We start from the raw sequence: 17,943 nt of genomic DNA, 5'->3' as shown, positions 1-17,943 counted from the left end.
GGCAGCCAAAGCAAAGTGGTCAGCAGCCGACAGCTGCTGCCGAGGCTCAGGGCACCACGGCAGGGTGTGCCCCCACGCTGCTGCTGGCCTGATGAAGGTCCCTGAACAAGTGATGGCTCTGTGCCTCGGTTTCCCCACCCGTAATATGATGGACAGAGGTGTCCACACAAAAGGGGTCTCATTGTAACTAACCTTCCCAGCCACAGGTTCCCTGCTTTGGTATTTCTTAGCTGGAACTGGTGTTTCCATGGAGTATATGAAAACCTTTCTCAGAAGACCTGATCCACACAATCATTACACATGCAGGACTTTGAGGCATGAATCCAGGGGAGCCCCAAACATCCATTGAGAAGAGCAGCAACAGTTCTACACAGAGGACAGTTGAATCTTGGAGGGAAGTATCAGCTTGTCACCAGTGCACCAGCTGACACATCCAAGAGCAACACGTCTTAAGCCGCCGAACATGGGTGTCCTGAACCCACCACACCACCTCGCCCGCCCTTAAACTCAGCAGACAGGCTCCATACTCCAAAACTCACTCACATCCACTGAAATCAGTACTGGAAGCTGCACAACATTCATTAATTGACTTCATGGTTGATGACAATCAATGTCAGCTCTGCCTCAGTTAAAAATCAAGGGCCACAGTGAACAGTGCCTTCTCATTTTATTCACAGGACTGCCACTGTCATTATCCACATGTTCTACACATGAACAGACCCCAGCATCCCGCAGGAGGGACCTGTGTCCATCTGTGCTGTCCCATTTCCAGCATCCCTTTCCAAACACCAAAGAAACAAGCATCCAGCACCTCATAAGGCTGGTTTCCAAGTAACAAATAATCACCTATGATCTTGGCACCTTCTGACTGCATAGTCAAAGAGCACTCAAAAACTGACTTTCAGGAGTTTCAATCCAACACTACTTCTTGATTCTTGCAGCTGAATCAGCTCCTAAGAATGAGCCAGGTACCAAATCCCTGCTGATGGTGAAGTTCCTTCTCCAGGGACCTCACATAACCAGACCTGACCTCCCAAGCCCTAACAGCTTACTCTAGATGGAGCAAAGGGAGAGACACGCTTTCTGTCAAAGCATTTGCCAGAAGACGATGGAAAACTACCTCCAAACCAGCCACGACTGGGGATGACACCGGGAAAGTGCCAAGGATGAGTCTTGCCAGGCAAGTGGGGAAATGACTGCCATTTCTGCTGAGTGCACCGGATCTGTGCTCTAGGAAGTTAAACTGGAATGACTGCCCAGAAGGCTCAGGCAAGGAGCCAACCCAGAGCTGATAACACTACAGCTTGCAAGAGAATGGGGGAAAAGGCAGTGGTTTTGGCAACAACTGTGTTTTACAGTTGCATTAAGTAATGCATGCGTGAAGGGAGATCAGGGTCCTGGCAGAATAGGAAGGATAACACAAGGCGGGAGAAGAACTGCTTGAACTCTCATCCCCGTTCCTTCTTTTGCAGCCCAGTGTCCCACCAGCCAGCTCGCCTCCATTCAAAAGAACCAGAAGCTTTTCTCCATGGAGGACGAAATCCAGTGCACAAAACCATCTGAAGAGGGAGGCTCAGCTGGAGCTGGTGGGTGGACATCTCAAGGGCATTTGAAAACAAACAGCTTGAGCTGTGGGGCTGGAGAATGACAGAAGGGCTGGAGAGGGATCCTTGAAAAAGGCAAGACAGAGCTCAAGGAGGCAGATGCCATCTCAGGGAGGAGAGGACTGCAATGGGAATTGCTGCTGAGGGACAGCTGCACGGGAGCAGGCGGGTGTGCTGGGGTGCCATCAGATGGGCTGCATAGGAGCCACCATCCAGGGAGAAGGAGTACAAGGATGAGGAAGAAATAAATAAAAAAGGACCAGCAATCCTCTTTCACTGAGACAGAAGGTCTGCACTGAGCCCAGGGGGGTGCTGGCCAAACAGGGCAGAGAGTGGCCACAGGGAAGGGGAGGGCATGCTGGGCACTGAGAGCCAGGGCATCACTGGGGAAGAAAGGACCACTTCATTTGGCTGTGGGGAAGCCAAAACACAACCATCCCTCTGACAACTCCTTCCTTCCTTCCCCAGGAGCAAGGCCACTGTGGGGCAGAGGCAGCAGGCACTGTCCAAGCAGTACTGTATTCTACCTGTGATAAGTGCAGCCTTACCAGCAAAACCTGCCCTTGCTCAAGGAGAAAGCTGCTCATGTAATAACACCCCATGACCAATTTGGGGGAGGGACAGAGGAGAATAAATTAATTGATTGTGAAATGTTCCCTCTTGATTCCAAAAAAAGCAGCACTTTCCCTCCAAACACAAAGCCAACGTAATTGTTTCTCTACTGAGGTCAACAGACCTACTCACCACTCTTCTCTTGCAAAGTAATATCCTTTTTGTTCTTTTTTATCCACTTCCCTCACCTTATTGGTAAAGTCGACCGCAGATTCCTCCCATTGCTTTACTGCCTTTGTCTAGTGCCTCCCACCAGCAGCAGCCCAGGAGGCTGGTTGCCGAGGAGGCACAGCCAGCCCCACAGCTCCAGAGCACCCAGCACCAGCCTTCCTGCCTACACCACCTCATCCCACCAGCCCGTTGTTAAAGACCAGCTGGGACAAGTTTGCATGCTGCTGTGGTCCTGAGAAGTGAGCTTTGCCTCTCCTATCAGCTTTTTTTCCCCCCTTCTCCCCTTTGCTTGGTGAGGATTATCTCTTGCCGTGGCACCAGCCCACGGGATGATACCTGAGTCCGTGTGACAGCACCTGCCGCAGAGCTCCCCGTCTCCCGCATCAGCACTGCTCTGGCTGCAGAGAGGAGGTACCACAGTGCTGGCTGCACAAGAGGACTGCTTGTCCCAAACCATGAGCATGAGAGATGATGCTGAGGCTGCTGCTACCCATTTGGTTGGATTGTTAACAAAGGATTTAAAAAACACTGCCTCTGGCTGCAGTCATCCAGGCTGGCTCCATCCCCAAAGCCCTGCTGGCCTTGCTGTGTGTTCAGGGGGGGTGGCCCAGACCATCTACCGCCCAAAGCTGATGCCATCCCGCTGTCTGCCGTGGCCCAAGGGGGAATGAGCTACCTGTAGGAAGGAGTCACTCCAGCTCCTGGGTACCCGGACTGGGCAGCAGGCATCTCCCCACCTTTCCTGTACCGCCTCCAGTCAAACTGTTTTCCAGCATGGGTAGTCACTTAAAGCCCTGGGGCCCTCATACAGAGACGCGTGAGAACCTGCTGCTGCCAAATTCTGTGCAAACAGCTCCTGGAAAGTCACAGAGCCACCCGCCTCAACCATGAAGGCAAAGCTCCTTCCCAGAAGAACCCAAGACTTTGAAAGTTAAACTGGGTATTGAGGGCACAGGAGGCATGGTCACAGGTGGCAGCAGGTCGAGGGAGCTGATCCTGCCCCTCTACTCCACTCTGATGAGACCCCCCCTTGCAGTGCTGTGTCCAGCTCTGGGGTCCTCAGCACATGAAAGACATGGACCTGTTGGAGTGGGTCCAGAGGAGGCCACAAGAATGATCAGAGGGATGGAACACCTTTCCTGTGAGGACAGGCCAAGAGAGTTGGGGTTGTTCAGCCTGGAGAAGCGAAGGCTCTGGGGAGACCTTACTGTGGCCTTTCAATACTTCAGGGGGGCTTATAAGAAAGATGGGGACTGACGTTTTAGTAGGACCTGCCATGATAGGACTAGGGGTAATGGTTTTATACTTAAAGAGGGAAGATTCAGACTAGATATAAAGGAAGAAATTTTTTACAGTGAGGGTGGTGAGACACTGGCACAGGTTGCCCAGAGCAGTGGTAGATGCCCCATCCCTGGAAACATCCAAGGTCAGGTTGGACGGGGCTCTGAACAACCTGATCGAGTCGATGACGTCCCTGCGCATTGCAGAGGGGTTGGACTAAATGACCTTTAAAGGTCCCTTCCAACACAAACTATTCTACAATCCTATGATTTCCTCTCACAGACAATTACACTTCATTTGCTGCTGCAACTGCAAGGTTCAAACTGGAGTCAAGATTGAAAAGCCCTGGCTCTTAGTGTGGGGATGCTAGGATCTGAGCCAAGACTAAGACCTTAGACAACACCTTTTTTTCTCTGTTTCATCCTAAAATGAGGTAGTTGGGAGATGATTACCCAGAGACAGCTACAGATGTGCCCACCAAGCTCCTGTAACCCTCCTCACCTGATAGTCAAGGTCACAGGCTCAGGGGATCCATTCACACTGAACCTGAATTCTTCTGTGAACTCCCCCAGGATGGTGGAACTGAAGGAGATCCGGATGACTTGCAGCCCCTCCGGCAAAATGATGCCCTCCTGGGGGAGGAAGGTGAAGCAGGAGCCCAGAGCTGTAGCTGGAGGGACCAAGTTGAAGACAGTGTCGATGGCTCCCTTGTTAAACAGGACCACCTGCAGCAGCAAGAAAGCAAAATGGAAATACATAGGGAATCTTCCTTTCTTACAGAAGGCTGATTTGTCTTCTGATTAAGCAATTAACATCTGTAAAAAACAGAAGATGCTGTGTGCTGCTGCTTGGCAGAAGCCAAAGAAAATGCAACAGGACAAGTTCTGCCTTTGGGTTTTTCATACAAAGCAGTGACAGCTTCATAGAAACAGTCACTCGGGGTTTATTCCACTGACACAGAGCAGCCCACTTCGACTTGCAGTGCAGAGGAGCTGCTCAGCATCACCAAGTCGATTCAGACCTGTCCCTAAGAGCAAGGAAGGGCAGTTGCAGCATTACTAGTGAATCATCACACAACTGATTCTGCTCCCGACGAGTCCAATCCTGCCAAGGGCAGAACACGTTGCAGCCAACAAGTTTACTGCATGTAGAAGACACCTCAGGGCAGCACTATAACCAACTTCAGAAGCACTCCCCAACTCTGCTATGGTATGTAATTTAGTTTTCTTATGTTTTCTTTAATGGGATACTTTCTTAGTCTTTGCTCAAACAGACGTGTCAGGAAAGGATGAGCGTGCGGTGCACAGCAGCTCTATCTATTCCAAAGAATTTCTCTTTCTTAAATATTCACAGCCACCATCTAAGACTTTACCGTTATCAGAATAAACTGCAAATTTAGAACTAAGCCGTATTTTGTTGAACACTTGAGAGATCTACTGCCTCGATCAAGTGACACAAACCCGCAGCACTTGTTGAGAGTCAGCTCTTCTCATGTTGGGCGAGAAATGCCCACAGCTGCTGCGAGTACCAGCACGCTGTCAGTCACCAACAAACCCACCCGAAGCAAAGCGGTAAAGGTTCTGAATGCTGCAGGGTGAAATCCTGCCATTTCCATGGACTTAACTATCTGCTTTGGATTTCTTTTCCCTAACTTTTGTCCTTGTAAAACCTGGTAGAAAAATTGATACAGAAGCAGAGAGATGTCCCTTATTTTTTAATTTTGCAGCTGCTGTTAAAAATATTCACGTATTCAAGCTCTGTAAGGGTAACCTGAAAACTACTCTCTCCTCTCTTGTCTTTTACACCTCAGTTACAAATTGCACTTAGGGATCCAACGCTGGGCTGAGGTTTACCTCCAGTCTAGCTGCTTAGTACAGCACTAACAGTATCATCTACTTAGTCACATTTTCTCAAGTCATGCAAATAATAAAACGATAATCAATAAAGTATCACCATTACAAATGCATAGAGAGCACAATATTTTGGTAAGAAAACACCTTAATGTGTCCTTCCCTGCCACAGTCAAGCTTTTAAAAGTATTGCCTCATTTTCTACCTCTTTCAGTTGCCCTATCTTATTTTTTTTGCAGAAGACTTGACACCATTGGCAGGGGGAGGCAAATATGTAGAAAATTCCTTTGCTTCATTTCCAGAAATGCTTTGCTCTTCATAGAGATGCAGGAAATCTGAAGAGTGGCAAGAGACTGGTCAGCAAGGGAAAGCACTCCCAGTTCTGTTGCAAGACACAGCTCTGAGCCAGGAGGCTGGACAGCTTTCCTCCAACTCCCAGCAACCAGCAGCACGCACTTAACCGAAAACTGGCTGCACTGGACTGGAGTTCAAACACAGTAAATTTGTTCCAGCTGCTTTTTAACAGCCCAGGTACAAAGGTGCATTGCATCCAGGGCTGAAACAAAAGCTTCTGAATATTTATCTTTTTGTCCCAGTGTTGCTTTCATGTGTCAAGGGGGTATTTTTTCACATGAAGCCTCCCAGCTTATCTCCAAGGAAGGTTGACAAAAAGCAGGGATTAAGGCTTCATAAACAACATATGCACCTTTCAGATCCCATCAGAAGTATCCAGATTCTGGGAAAGCCCCCGAATTTGACTAGTATGTCAAATACTCCCTGGTCACAATGACCCGAGTTGCCAGAAATCCCACAGGTCCACGAGGCTCACTGCTGCCCTGGGAGCCATCAGGATCCCCACCAGCCCCTCAGAATCCCGACTGCTCACCTCATAGCTGTGCTCTAATCCAACAAAAACCTTCCCGATGTCCAGCTGCTCAAAGCTGAAGTGGAGCCGAGGCCCTGTGCCTTCCCCTTTGATGCGCAGGGGCAGCCTGGTCTCGCGGCCTAGGGAGAGATTTCCACTTCAGTACAGTAATTCCCTCTGTTATCCTGGACTGTCCAGGCTGCCTCAGTGCTACTCCCTGACTCGGGGCTGGATGGAACCAGCTCTAGGTGCTCCAGGAGGAGATACAGGACTCTTCCCTTCCCTCAAGAGATATGCCTTGGGGCTGGCTTCTAATTTCTAACCAAGCCCTTGGGCTGGTTTCTCATTTAGCCATCAGTTCGCACCCTGAAAAAGCGATGCTGAGTTTAAAACACAATCTCTGAATCTCTTCCCATGTGCTTAGATGAGCTCTGAAATCCATTCAGTGAAGGCACAAAGCTCACAAAACAGAAGATAAAAATACGCCATCTATACTGATGCAATCGGAGACAAGAGCACAGGAGCCGAGAAGTACGAGCCCAGGCAAGGCAAAGCTCCCTGCTAACGGCGGTATGCACGTCTGAGACTGCCTCGAGCAGGCAGAGCGTCTCAGCCACTGCCCGTGCCTGACACACAGCTCCGTGCCCGGGGCTCGGGGGCTCACCTCCTGCAGTGGCACCTAAATAAGACAGGGCTTTGTGATCTCCAGAGAGAAGCACTCACCTATGCCCACCATGATACCGAGAGCTCAGCTTTGTAAAGACACCTTACCTGAAGCACGCTGAACAGTTATGGAAAACCTCACTGCTGAGGTCAGAGAAGCCATAAACATACTGCTAATACACACACCCCTTTCTGCAAAGGAACAGAGACTGCAAGGCTTATAGCTAAACTCTAAGATGCTCATTTTCTTCCGTAAGCCTGCTAAGATGACAGTGTGGGATCTTTGTCTGAAGGATGCTCTGAACCACTGGAGCAGCCTCAAGCGCCTGAATCCTGGACACTGTAGCTGTTTGGCCTCTACAGGCACCCGGCAGCAGAGCAAATGCTGGCAAACCCACGGCATGAAAACCTATCCCTTCACTGCCTTGGTTGTTCTGGGATCGGTGATCCAGGCTTGTAGCGACACATCCTGAGGGCTGGCCTTGGACAGGAGACCACCTGGAAACCGCAGGGACAGTGGGCACGTACCAGCACCCTGCTGACCACTGACCCTTCCTACCAACTACATGAGAAGCGAGTGGGCTGCAAGACTACTTGAGCCTCCACTGTGGGCAACAGAAGCAGGAGAAAGAAGCCATACCTGAGATGTCGCAGTAGACCGTTTGTTGATAGACTCTGGCTTCTTGGGGTCTAAAGATCACAATAATTTCAGCTGAGGAATTTGGCCAGATATCTCTCTCCTGAAACAGAAGGAGACAGCAAACCATTTATCTTCAAACATCACATTTCTTGTTTTCAACCACAGCCCTGTAGCCTTTATTTAGAGCATCAATGAAGAGCAGGGAACAAGCAACGCTTATCAACAAAATTTATGGGAGTTTGGAAGCAGCTGCAAAAAAACTTTCTAAGTCTCTTACCTTTACTGGCATCTGGTAGAGGCGTTTTGTTAAATTAGGGCTATAACAAAGCAACCAAACTGGCTCACACTCCAGTAGCACCTCAGGAGCCAGCGGTCTGCCTGGGCTACGTGTTCTCTGTAGGATGGCAGTTGAGTCAGAGCATGGAGAACCACCATGGATGGTAACCAGGACAGATGTAAAACTACGCAGTGCTGTGAACATGGTATTGCAACACTTCCGGCTGAAACACTTCTGACCTCAGACAGGCTGCAACTGGCCGGTGGCATAAAATACAGACGGTGGATGTATGATGGTACAGCACAACCACTCCAGCTGTCGTATCCTGGTTTTGCTACAGCATAAAGCAAGGTGATACGGGAGGGGATGGCACACCGTGACTCACAGCTACACAAGTGGTCTCTCTGCAAGAGCCCAACCGTAAATACGTGCAGATCCTATTTCTCCCTCAGCCTCTAAATAATGAGAATCTGCTAGATCTCCACCAGTCTGAGTAAGAAAAAGCTGGTCTTGAAAAGCCGGGCACCACCAACTGCTGGCCAAATCACCTGCTTTGCTTTGCAGAGGGGGAAGGCAATGGAAGGAAATCACTGCTCAAAGCAGTCAAAGAAACAAAAGGCAGAGCTGGCAACAGAAGTACTAAAATGACACTCAAAGTGCATCCTGTCAGCTCAGGGCACTTAGGAGAAAGGCAGTGCCAAAGCCAACATCTGCCTCTTTCCATAAATAACTGAACCCACAGGGAGCTGTGGGATGGACCACGGCTCCCACTGGAGATGGTATCTTCTGTCAAAACCCAAAGTGCTCTGCAGTAGCCTCTCATCTGGATGGGGAACAGCTTGGTTCCCCAGCTGAGGTGCAGATTTGCAGCAACAAACAACACTGTTACCTCCTGGCCCAACCTCTGGATCAACAACAGTAGCACCTTCGCAACCTGGACATCTTGAAGACCACCTCCATCAGCTCAGAGTTCACGTGTGACACTGAGGAGTCACTACCAGGAAAGGACAGGACAGCGATGACTTGTCAAGGTCAGTGTAACAGTAACAAGTCCTCGTCCTCCCTCTCCTCTGGTTGTCATTTCCAAGGAGTCAGGTCCCACAGGTCTGCAATGTGACTTACAGCCGAGCTGTGGCGGGGAGGATGCAGCAAACAGCAAGGACTTTGTCCTTTGGCAGCCACCTGGGCCTCTATCACAGCTGCCTCTGCTGACATACCATATGTAGATGCAAAAATAAACCAAATTTGAGATGTGCTCAGAAAGTCAGAGCTGTGTATCAGCTTGTTTCCCATAGGCTTGGACAACTGCTCAAAATGTTCTCGGTCACATGGTAATTCCAAAATCATGCCTCCTCTTTTTTGTTATTATTTTCATCAGCAAGTTAACCCTATACAGACTGAAGTGACCTGCTGCAACTTCTACAGATTGCAGCACCTGAAAATACTGGCAGCTAATGGTCCACTGACACAACAAAGCTTCTGCACAAACCCTGCAAAGCCATCCCACCCAGAAAGCGTTTCCAAGATTACTCTCCCTCCACCAGCTTCTTAACCTCTGGAAGCAATTATTTCCTCCAGTCACCTGTTACAAGGGTTTCATTATTTCTGTGGGGAGCTCCCACACATCACGGGTGAGAGGTGGGAAGAAGAGAGCAGCCACTTTTGGCCAGAAGGTCTGAGGCAGCAAGGTCCCACCTCTGGGGGGCCTCTCCAGCAGATTTACATGGCAGTGCAAGAAGGGTGTCTGCCCAAGCTAAAAGTTACAGGGCTGTCACTGGAGAGAAGGTTGTGGAAGCCAGCAGCAGTGGATTTTTAGATTTTACATTTGATAAAGAGGAGAAAATACTTACTACCATTTGATGTAAAGACACCCATATGCCAGGGGGAAAGACAGGCATGAGCAAAACTGAATGTGAACCTGATTGTTCCATAAATAATGGAATTAATGGAAATCAAAAGGTTGATAATGCTGGACAATACAGAAGGGGAGAGACTCATGCAGTAGCCCACTTATATTCAGTCCTAGAGAAAACTGCGTAACATTAACACAGCCATTCAGGAAAGGTTTCCACTCGAGAGTTGAGGCCAGGCTACACTTTATGTCCGTATGTCACTACATGGAGCACCAGGACTCGGCGCTGTGGGCAGCCGGACTTCTGGACCTCACCTTAACTCACTTCAGGAGCTCAAGAGCAGGCTAAGCTAGTTGTGGAGACACAGTCCGACTGTAAAGCAGCAGGAGCCCTGGGACACACTCCAAAACCAGCTCTGACACACCGCAGCGTGCTCTTAATGCTCAGCTGATCAGCTCCCACTCTCTACAATATTCCCACCACTCTGACACAACCTCTTGGTCACATCATGCTGCTGTCAGCTATAGTGGTGTGAAACTGCAGCTGTGCCAACATTGGTGGCTCTCAGACTTATATGGGATATAGGAGTAACTGAGAAGATGATCCCCTTCCTTGAAAAAAAAAAAAAATAGTTTCACCTATTTTAAAAGGAAGAAGAGGTTGAGATTATCCTAGGATTTACTCCAAGATGAAAAGGGATTTTGCATTGCTCAGACAGTGGCCATTCTTCATCTCAGACCATGCAAATACTCAGAACCAGGGCTCTGGCTGATTGAAGGATATGGGGTTTTGCTTGCATAAACAGAAAAAGCAAAAAAATTTCTGTACCTATGTGCAATGAAACTCAAAAAATCTGTTTAAACCTGCCAGCCTTGTGTCCAGGCTCACAGATGACACTGGAAGGGAGATTCAGCCTTGGTATCCATCCAGGTTATATGAAGAGATTGATATGTCTGTGATCAAACTTGGGTTGAATTTGGCCTCCTTTCCACAGAGGACCATTTCATTTCTCAGGTCAATATGTGAACTGAGAGTGCTCTGATATCCTTTGTTAATCCCCATACGCTACGTGTAAGCTGTGTCTTTACTCATAATTATCGATAGCTCTCAGCAGTGTAAGGACACTTATGAAGTGCCCTTAATTTATAGCCCTTGCAGCAGAGCTCAGCTTTAGGCAGCCTCTCGCTCTGTCAGGAGCCCACAGAAATGCTTTTTGCAACAAGCTCTCGCAGCCTCACTAGAAACCTGGTGTTTTCTCTCGGCACATCAAGCCAGCTGATGCAGGGACCTGCCAAGTGACCTCAGCCAGGCAGGAGAAGGAAGGGAGCTATCGCTTACCAGCGGCTCAAGGGTGAACACATCATCAGAGAAAAGCATGGAATCTCCTTGCGCCTTTGCCCGCTGGTCCTGGAAGGGGCGGGAGAGAAGGGAACAGCGTTCTCGGAGAGCGGGCTCCACCTTGCACTCCCTCAGTCAACGATCCATCTCGTCCTCTTTCTGCCTCTGCAGCCTGCAGCCACGGGGAGAGACAAACCAAGCAGATAATTTAATGAGCAACATATTTGCAGAGACTCATGTGAGCGCAGGGGCAGCAAAGCGCTCGGGGAGGAACAGCAGCAGCTCAGCAAGGGGCTGACCCCAAGCCGCGGGGTCCCACACGGATCAGATTATCACTTGCTGTTCGCGGGCACGGCACGTAGTTTTACTCCATGCTTACAAGCTCAGAGGAGGTTTCTGAAAGCCAGCAGCCCTCGAGAGCCTCCCGGCTCAAAGTCCCTGCCACAACTGATGGAGAATCCACCAACAACCCCAACTGGCTTTTCCTACCACAGAGCTGCTTGGGGGAGGCAGATCAAGATGAAGGAGCACCCACTGCAGGGCTTCACTGGCAAGGGGAGACACAGCTGGGTTTCAGCTGCAGGCTACTGGCATCACTCTTTTCTTCCCCTTTGGACCTGCAGGGTTAAGCAAGCTAAATGTGCTCTCTGTGCCCTATACCGCCTTCCACCAGAGGATCCCAGAGCACTGTAAAAGCAAACCAATTAATTCAGGCATCGCATCACTTTGGTGAAACCAATGGCTTTATATGCATGGAAACAGAGGCCCTGAGAGGGGAAGGGCGTTGCCTAGCATCACCCACTAAAGAAGTCTGGACCAGCATCTCTGAATCCAAACCCTTACATCTAGCCTTGAACCACCTTATCTTTTTCCTCTTTTTGGCCATCTCTGTAGGGCTTTGACGCAGTTAATCTCTCCCTTACTTGGTAGCTGTAGCAGAAATTATTCTAGTGTTTAAAGATCACAACCAAGAGATAAGGGAGCACAGCTACAGAGCAGTTGCTTCCTAGCTGGCATATCGCTGTCCCCTCTGCACGCTCCAGTCCCTGGCCATGAAGAACCAGCAGGTGACAACTCTGGGGGATGAGTGGAAGGCTCCATGTGTAGCAGATCGAGGCAAGGTAGTATAAACAGGATAGCAATCATCACACAGCTAAATTCAAATACAGTTCAAAAGGAAATACGGTCATGGACGTTACTAGCTGTACACAGACAGAGCCTTGGGCAAAGGCTGGCACCAGTGCCAAAACCACTTGCTTTGGCTCGCTCCCCCTGGAGTGCAGTGGGAAATGTTTCTCCACGGCTGACCTACAGCGCTGCACGTGAGGAGGGCTTCCAGCCACCGATGAGCAACCCTCAACTCAACCTCCATCAACGACAATAATTCCACCACTACATCCCAGAAAGTCCTGCAGGAGGGAGACAGAGCAAACCCCTGGATACACCTTCTAATGATCCAGGTCTTTTGGGGTCACAGCCCAGAGCAGGGTCCTGCACTGCCTCCTCTCATGGAAAAAGCCCTCTCTGCTCTGAGATCTCAAAAGCTTCTCTGACAGCAGGACAGTGGCCTTGGAGCTATGACCATCCCTGAGATTGCAAGTAGGAGGAAAAAAACATCCTGATCAGACTCTAGGACATAATCTGGCACGAGATCAAATGTAATTGGAAAAGAATCAGGTTGAAGTGAACTGTGGGGAAACCTGGTTGCCTCTGAGGGGAAAGAGGATCACTCAGGGTCCAATCTGAGACAGGCAGGCGAGAAGAGAGTGGTAAAGGAATGGTCCAGGCAAGTGCCCAGAGAAGGTAATGAGATTTTCTTTTAACGCACTGAGCTTGCATGGAAGTCACAAACTGTATAATTAAAAATAGAGAACAGAGGAAAACTATTTTTAGCCTTCAAGGCATTTTTGACCTAATTATGTTGATCTTTATTGGCTCAGAAGCCCTTAAAAAGTGCTCCAGTTTAAGGCAGTTTCCTGATCAGCTATGAGCTAACTCCTATACACCTACATCCATGCAAGTCTGAAAAGTCCCACAAGGATTCCCTTAATCACCCAAACTTTTAAGTGTCATTTCCAGTTCATCCCCCCGTGCTATAAGTGTTTCTCTGCTGCCTGAAAGGGGAATTTCAAAGCTTCACCACAGACACCCTTTGAAGAACCTGCCCCATCTCTCAGCACCATGAAGACACAGGCTGCTGCACCCCAAATGCACTCTGTCCTGTGCTGCCCTACCTTCCCTGCAGAACCCTTCACCTCCGAATTCTCCCCAGTCTCTGAGGAAGGGTAGAAATACCTCGTTGTGCTGGAAACCAGGACAGTGCAAGGCAATTCAACATCCTACAGCAGGATGGCCTCAACTTGCTGGGCCAACAAAGCACTTTACCTGCACATTACTGGAGAAGGAGCCTGCTACCTTATCAAAGCTGGAGTGGAAGAAGCTGCAGTGAATATTGTAACAGTTATGCTACCTGCAGCTATGTTAAGTGCTGCTACTCAGTGCAGTCCCAGGTAACGAGTGCTGACACTTTCTTCAGCCTCATGGACCCTCCATAGCCAGGGGCCTCTGGACCTCAGTGGTTTGGTGCTCCCACAAAGCAAATTCGCTCTCTGAGGAAATCCAGTCATTGCAATCAACCTTTCCTCCCCAAAACACCATCCTCAGCTGGAGTATGGATGGAGCTGGAATGGGAGGCACTGAGCTCCATTACCCTAAAGCCCAGGGACACGTAGCCTGATGCCGTAGATGGTTTACTTGTCCTAAACCATTCAATGCACCAACACCCCTTGAGGCCATACGTTAGTTTTACCCTTGGGCAGTGTATCTTACTGAAATGAATCTTTCAAACAAACCTCAGCTTCTGATAATCTTCCTCTTCCTGAGTAACAAAAGCCTTCCACTGGAAGTTTTTCAAAAAGCATGCAGAGGTCTCTGTTACTACTTCACCACCGAAGAAGCGAGTCACTTCACCAGGCTAAGCGACCTCTGGAAAGCTGGAGAAGTCACCTACAGCCTGATCCAGCCCCCCCACCATGTGGTTTTTGCTGCGTCTCCCACAGAGCTACCACTAGATCAAAGTCAGGAGCACTGCTCTGAGTTGTTTCGCTGTTGGGAAGCTAATGGCTTCACCTACAAGATGTGCTGAGTCTCCACCGGCCTGAGAAAGGCCGTCTGTCCATCCCCACACTTGTATTTCCAGCCCTAGAGCAAAATGCAGAGCAGCGACAGTCATTTGTAAGTGCTTCTCCGAGGTGGTGTTCAGGAGCTGCCTTCAGACATCATTAAACCATCACGTTATTTACTCCAGACCTCGTTTATAAACCTCACCACTAAATAACTGCTGCTGCTAACACAGGTGTTTCTAAAGAACCATTCCCAGGCTACAACAAAGCTCAGAGCATCCTCGTCATTACTGTGGCCACAGTTATTGCTGTAACAGTCAGAGTCCCCAGTGTGGTCCCGGCCTCGGCAAAGCACCCACTGAGCCCACGCAGCACAGTGCAAGAAGAGGGTCTCTACCCCAGAGGCCCTGCAAGGAGCCGTAAGACAACAGATGTGGATGAAAAGGGAGGTGGAAAGCAGTGACCAGCCAGCAGTGCTCCACAGGACAGGCTGCAGGCTCTTCAGACAGCTCTCCTGCACATTATCTCCTCTGCAGTCAGGCTCTCACTGTGCCTCCTTCTGTGACCGAGCACCCACAGCATTCCCCATCACCCCCTCTGCACTGTGCTTAGGAAGAACTGTTTGCCTCCTTCCAGGATGAAATACTCTGGCACAGGAATATCTGGGAGCCAGCACGGAGGCTTTGTCCTGCCCAGCATGAAGGAGCTTTGCAGAATGTATTGAAAAGGACAATGAAACCATCGGATGATGAAAGACCACTGCCACATACCCAGGATGCCGCGGGCTATTTTTAATCATTATTGCTACTACAGTAACGATACGCTGGGGTACCTGACTGGCTGAAACATTGCTTTTGGCCATGGGGAAAATAGTGCAGGAACTTTCATTCTGATTGCCTGGCAAAGACATGCCCAATAGACCACGTAATAAATCAGTCACCCTTCAAGCTGCTCTTCTGCTTCTCAGCAGATGCTGATCGATCCACAAGGAAAGGAGGCTAATGAATGGTCAGTTCTGCCCTGAAACACATCCACCGGTAATGACACTTCAGAACATGTCAGTGATTTCCACTGATGATAGAGTAGACAAGCTGTGGTCAAGGATCACCTGCAAAGAGATGAAAACCACATTCTTCCAGAAATCTTTCATGTGCTAAAAATGGGGTATGCAGCGTCACACGGAAGTCTGTTTCTGTGCATGCCTGAGGATGAACAAAACAGCCAGAAGGAGATTTTTAACTTCCAAGTGACCCTCCTAGTACATATATCCCAGTCTGTGCTCACGCAGTCAACTCCACGGGTTGCTGGAGCAGGCTTTTTGTTCGGAGAGGTGTTATGGAGTTGTGGAGCTACAAAGCTGTGCAAAGAAACCTCAAGCAAATGAAGCACAAATTTAATTCCCCTTCATCTACCCTCAAAGTGACAGATCATCTCTCTTGAAACACAAGGCCCTGGAGAGGGGCCATACTCTGCAAGGAGCAGAACGACCTTATCAAAAACAGTATAAGAAAAATTCATTATTACAAGCAGTTCTAGAAGAGGGGAACAAAGACAGGAAACAGTTGTTACCTATTAGCTGTTTTGACAGAAACGAACACTTTGGAGACCAACTAGACTCACCCATCAATCTAAGTGATTTGAACTATAAAAGCATATAACCAATCAGTTGTATAAAGTATTAGTTACCAATCCTCGGTCTGTTGCAGTGCTGCTACTATTAAGATGCAAAGACAACATATAATTGCACAAACTCCTATTTGCACTTCTTTTGCCTACAATATACGACTTCCTCCACTCACTTTGAAGCAGATGTACAAGAACATACAAGTTTGACAGAAACCATCCACGCTGCTGGGAATTCTCACAAGCGAAGGAAAAAAAGCACAACATGCACTTACCACCTATGACAGGCAGAAAGAAAAATCCCTTTGCAAAGGTTTTAAATGTCTGATAGACCAAGGAAAATCTAGAGAAGCCTCTTGTACAGCATTCTGGCTTACACCTTAGGATAACACAGGAAACAAGATCTTCTTTAAAAACTGTAATAATGTAAGAATACTGTAAGTTTCTAACCATCTGCCAGCACTAAACACAAATAAACAAGAATTACATCAGTTAGTGCACTACAGTGAAGCTTTGGATTCAAAAGGGGCTGCTGCTTAGGAAGTGGAAGATTTCCCCACCTCTTAGCACTTGTAAGCAGCTACTATAAATCTGCCTGGTGTGGAAGGAATGGAGAAGTGCATGAAGATGAACAACTGCAGGCTGGAGTGGCAGTGGCACACAGCGGTGGCCGTCAGAAGCTCACGGTCTGTTGCCATGAATTTAGCTCAACAGTAACTTAACGCTGCTCACGGCAACGTCAGAGCCCCTGTAAACACTGGCACAAGACTAAGATTAAAACCAGAAAATGGTTTCGGTATTCCCACCCTGGTATCCTGCACAACACAGGGACGACTCAAGTATGCAACGAGGTAGGGAGTTTGCTCAGACAAGTACTGAGCCTCCTCCATTCTGGCTGAAGTCAGTGCAAATTGAGAACACTCAGCAACTTGTTTGAGTGATCTCAGGAATGGAAAATGCAGCACAACAAGGGCTAAACCTCAGTTAAACCCTGCTGCCTGTCCACATGCCTCAGTGGATTTACAAAGGAGAAAAAAGAGAAAGGAAAAGGCTTGATCTAGAGACTACATCAATAGGATTTTCATTTCATTTTCAAACAAGTTCCTGGAAGCCACTGATTGCAATGCCAGCCTTGCAAGACAGATGACAAGACCCTTGGTTGAAAGGGGGTTCTTAAAGGAAAGAGAACAGAGCTCTACAAAGGTGGTTGTTTTCTCCAAAGCCTACACAAAACCACAGATGACTATCACAGCAAGGCAGTGCTTTTCTCGGATGCTTTATCCTTGTGGGTAGCTGAGATGTTCAGACGTGCTGGCACGTCCATGCTACAGTTACTTATTCAACCTCAAACAGCAGCAAACAACCAGGGCTGGGATTTCATGAGTTTCCTGCATGTGTACAGTGACCACTAACACACCGCCAAGCCCTTGCATGGGTGGCCTCATTTACCAAAGTAAGCTGGTTCAGCCAAACCCAGCACCAATTTTACCCAAAGAGAGGGATTCAGCATCCCGACACATTTACATTCCCAGCTGGAGTATGAGCTGAGATTTTTCACACCCAGACCCATGTACATGGGGGAAATGGAGGAGTTTGGACATATAAAGCAGTGAAGGTCAAATTTTCATTGTAAATCATTATGCTCTTAGCAGCAAAGACATTTTCTTCACACTCACCTGTAAAGTTTGTAGCAACACAACTACCACCACACAGACAGTCTATCTAGGGGACAACACCTGTACTCCTAACCAGGACAGTCTAAAGGACACACAATTCTAATCAACCAAATAGCAGGCAAAGGGAAGAGCTCCATGTTTGCTTAAGCAATGCTAGGGACAGATTTGACTCAAGTTCAGCAAAAACTAAACCCACGCACCATGCACCTGATCCTGCGTCAGTCACACTAACAACAGTGTGATTCACTGAGAACTACTGCCACTTGTGAGCAAGTCAATACAGACACACAGTAAAGCAAGGAAAATGCCTCCCAACACCCTACACTGATATTTTGCTCTTAGTGCCTCTGTTTCCTAAGAAACAGTCT

General features: G+C 48.6%; 1 pseudogene; it reads right to left on the bottom strand.

Annotated features, from left to right (window-relative positions):
• LOC141938295 (hydrocephalus-inducing protein homolog) overlaps positions 1-17,943 on the bottom strand; it is an 86,271-nt pseudogene that overhangs the window by 50,089 nt on the left and 18,239 nt on the right.

This window comes from Strix uralensis, chromosome Z (assembly GCF_047716275.1).
Source record: "Strix uralensis isolate ZFMK-TIS-50842 chromosome Z, bStrUra1, whole genome shotgun sequence".
In the NCBI taxonomy this organism is placed as follows: Eukaryota; Metazoa; Chordata; class Aves; order Strigiformes; family Strigidae; genus Strix; species Strix uralensis.
The sequence above is the reverse complement of the archived record's forward strand: the minus strand, read 5'-3'. Positions and strand labels throughout refer to the sequence as shown.